We start from the raw sequence: 4,470 nt of genomic DNA, 5'->3' as shown, positions 1-4,470 counted from the left end.
AGGGGGCTGAAGGATTGTCTATCCATGGAGATTCTCGGAGATTCCTTGAAGATGTTACTTTCACTTCTCATTCAAGAAGTCCTCCAGCTGGATTTTGTGGCTAAAAGCGGGACTAGAACTCACCGTCTCCTGGTGATTGGCCCACAGTCACCCAGTCGTTTTTTGTGCCTAAAATGGGACTAGAACTCACCGTCTCCTGGTGATTGGCCCAAAGTCACCCAGTCGTTTTTTGTGCCTAAAATGGGACTAGAACTCACCGTCTCCTGGTGATTGGCCCACAGTCACCCAGCCAGCTCTCACACCTAAGGTGGGACTAGAACTCACCGTCTCCTGGTGATTGGCCCAAAGTCACCCAGTCGTTTTTTGTGCCTAAAGTGGGACTAGAACTCACCGTCTCCTGGTGATTGGCCCAAAGTCACCCAGTTGTCTTTTGTGTGTTTGAGGCCGGACTAGAACTCACCCTCTCCTGGTGATCCCATAGGTGCTTTTTCAGGAGGCAACTGAACTTCCTTGTTTTTCCTTAAAGATGTTTCGCTTCTCATCCAAGAAGCTTCTTTGGTTCTGACTTGGATGGTGGAGAATGGAAGGATTTATACTCCTTGCAGTCAGCTGGTCATTTGCATCCTTTTTGAGGGTCATTGAGGCTACTTGGAGATTTATTTGTGTCCTGGATGAGAAGCGAAACATCTTCAAAGAAAGAAAAGACAAGAAGGTCCAATGGCCTCTTGAAAACAAAACTCCTTTGGGGCAACCATGACTGGATGACTGAGAAGGAAATGCGCTTGGTAAAGATTTTTTCCCAGGCAGAATCTCTCACTGGCTGTCAAATGAACAACTCGATTTAAATGGAAAAATCTTTCCAATAGCTCCGGAGTCTTTTGTATTTCTGCATTCCTCATTACCTCTATACAATTTTAAGCTTTAGGACAGTCGCATGGAAAGAAATAAATGGGCACATCACAGTTTCCCTCCGTAAAATCTGCAAAACCATATTTGGTAGCCGTCCATCAAACTTGTGCACATTCTATATTTAAATCTGAATATATTTGATACGGAGCAGGAATTTAAAAGGATTTCTTCTTGTTTTGTCCTGGGTTTTTTTTTAAAATTTGTTTTATGTTGCAACATTTCATCAACTTAGAGAAATCAATCTGAAATAGATTGTATCAGGCATTTAATTTCAAATCATGAACAGTTATGGAGCAGTTCGTGATCAAAGAGCCGAGGTTTCCAATCCATCTCTAAATATATTAGTGAGCAAAAGGATTTAAATATTTCCCTGCTTCTTAATGAAGATAAAAATGCTTTAATTAAAGCCAGAAGTACCAGAAGACTTACTGAATCAGGTGCATGGACGGATGAGTGAGTCAGTGGGTGGATGCGTGGATGAATGGATGGATAATTAGATGGATGGATGGGTGAGTGAGTGGGTGGAAGAATGGATGAATGGATGGATGATTAGATGATGGATGATTGGAAGATTGGATGGATGGATGATTAGATGGATGGGTAGGTGTGTGGATAAATGGATGGAGGGATTGAAGGGAGGGATGGAGAAATGAATGATTAGATGATGGATGATTGGATAATGGATGGACGGATGGTTGGGTGGGTGAATGGAGGGATTCAAGGATGGAGGAATGGAGAAATGGGTGGATGGATGATTAGATGGATGGATTGGGTGGAGGGATGGAGGGATTGAAGGGAGGGATGGAGAAGTGAATGGATGGATGATTAGATGATGGATGATTGGAAGATTGGATGGATGAATGGATGGATAATTAGATGGATGGATGAGTGAGTGGGTGGGTGGATGAATGGATGGAGGGATTCAAGGATGGAGGAATGGATGATTATATGGGTGGATGGGTGGGTGGATGGAGGGATTGAAGGGAGGGATGGAGAAATGAATGGATGATTAGATGATGGATGATTGGATAATGGATGGACGGATGGTTGGGTGGGTGAATGGAGGGAGGGAGGGATTCAAGGATGGAGGAATGGAGAAATGGGTGGATGGATGATTAGATGGATGGGTTGGGTGGAGGGATGGAGGGATTGAAGGGAGGGATGGAGAAATGAATGGATGGATGATTAGATGGATGGATGATTGGAAGATTGGATGGGTGAATGGATGGATGATTAGATGGATGGGTAGGTGGCTGGATGAATGAAGGGATGGAGGGATTCAAGGATGGAGGGATGGATGATTAGATGATGGATGACTGGATAGATGGATGGACGGATAGGTGGGTGGATGAATGGAGGGAGGAGGGATTCAAGGATGGAGGAATGGAGAAATGGATGGATGATTGGAAGATTGGATGGATGGATGGACGGACAGGTGGTGGATGGGCACAAGGATGCATGGATGCTCTCTGAGCTTGGTGGTTTTCTTGCAGACATTTCATGACCCAACTAGGGAGCAACATCAGTGCTAGAAGGGAGTAGGGTTTGCTTCACACTTACCCCACGTCGCAAATTCAGCACTCTGCACGCTTCTCCCATCACTCCCTTTTACTTTGTCCACATTTCCTTTTTTCCGGTTCCCGACCGTTGCCGTCAGTGGCTATCATCTCCGGGCGTCTCCAAGACAAGTGGGGAATGGGTCAAAAAAGTCAAGATGGCCGCTGAAAACCCCACTCCTCCTTTACGTGCCACCTTGAGGTTTTTTGTTTTTTTTTTTTAATTTGATTTATATGCCGCCCTTCTCCGGAGACTCAGGGCAGTTTACAATGCGTTAAGCAACAAGCAATTTATTTTTCACTCCCCTGCAGAGATCCCTAAAGGTAACCTCTGACCTGACGTGAAATTCCATCAAAGAGCGAGTCGAGAAATAGCATCGAAAATCCTGTTTGTTTTTGTTTTTTTTAATCCACGAAAAGAAGAACCAGTCCGGCTGCAATGCCGGACTCTCGAAAGAGGTTAAAAGGGTCACCAGGGGAGCGCATTAAACATTAAAGAAGGCTTTTATGCTGAATCAACATAACATGAATCGAATTGTGCTGAATCCCTCCCTCCTTGCAACCTGCCAGGCTCTGAAACGCTGCAGGGAAATGTTGAGAACAACAGCGGATGCATTCGGGAGGATCCGTTTTAATTCACTTTTTTCCCCCCCCCAATGTCCATATCAGGGATGAAATGCTCCCAGTTAGGACCAGATCACCCGATCCGGTAGCGATGGAGGCGGGTGGTTCGGAGAATTGGTAGCAAAAATCCCTGCCCCCCCCCACATGCCCAGCTGAGCCGCATAATCATCAGAGGCTTTTTTAAAAAAAACTTTTAAAAGCATTTTTTCTACAACCTCTTCGGCCAAAAAAATGCTTTTAAAAGTAAAAAAAAAAAAAAGCTTCTGATGATCGCGCAGCTCAGCTGGGATCATCAGAGGCTTTTCAAAGAAAAAAAGCCTCTGCTGATCAGGCAAGTCAGCTGGGATCGTTAGAGGCATTTAAAAGAAAAAAAACCCTTTTTTTCTTTTAAATGCCTCTGACGATCCAAGCTGACTTGCCTGATCATTAAGAAGCATTTAAAAGAAAAAAAGCCTCAGGCAACTCAGCTGGGATCGTCAGAGCCTTTTGAAAGCATTGTTTTACAACTTCTTCGCCGAAGAGGTTGTAGGAAAAATGGTTTTAAAAGTAAAAAAAAAAAAAAAATTGGCCACGCCTACCCAGTCACATTACACCCCTCCCACCAAGCCACGCCCACAGAACCGGTAGTAACAAATTTTAGATTTCACCACTGGTCCATATCACCGCCCTGAGTCCTTCGGGAGAAGGGCGGTATATAAATTAAATAAATTAAATAAATAAATAAATAAATAAATAAATTAAATAAATAAATAAATAAATAATAAAATAAAATAAAATAAAATAAAATAAAATAAAATAAAATAAAATAATAAATAAATAAATAAATAAATAAATAAATAAATAAATAAATAAATAAATAAATAAATAAATCAGTAGCTTTGTTTGGTCCCTCTTCAATTTGTTTTTTTTTTTTTTCTTTTGAATTTTGCACCGTAAGCTCTCGAATAAAACCAGACCTAGAAATGAAAAAAGGAAGTTCCGCAGCCTCTCCACCACCGTCGTTCCTCAGAGGAATGCAGGCGTTCCTCGACTTACGACCACAATTTGTCAGAGCGTGAATATTCATGGACTGGAATAGATCAGCCAATGGGGACTGAATGGAGACATGGTAACAAGACTCAGCCAATGAGGCTTGTTTGGAAACCGAAACTTAGGTCTGAAGTTTGGCCTTGGCAACTGAGTCTATGCAGAAGCTTAACTCAGGGGTGAAATCTAAAAATTTCCCCTACCGGTTCTGTGGGCGTGGTTTAATTGGTGGGTGTGGTTTGGTGGTCAGGTGACCCGGTGGGCGTGGCCAATGATAAATAATAATAAAAATAATAAACAAAGTACACAAAACAATAAGTGGTACCAAAAACCAACTTTCACACTTTACACACAC

This window comes from Pantherophis guttatus, chromosome 5 (assembly GCF_059756535.1).
Source record: "Pantherophis guttatus breed Tessera chromosome 5, ASM5975653v1, whole genome shotgun sequence".
Taxonomy (NCBI): domain Eukaryota; kingdom Metazoa; phylum Chordata; class Lepidosauria; order Squamata; family Colubridae; genus Pantherophis; species Pantherophis guttatus.
The sequence above is the reverse complement of the archived record's forward strand: the minus strand, read 5'-3'. Positions refer to the sequence as shown.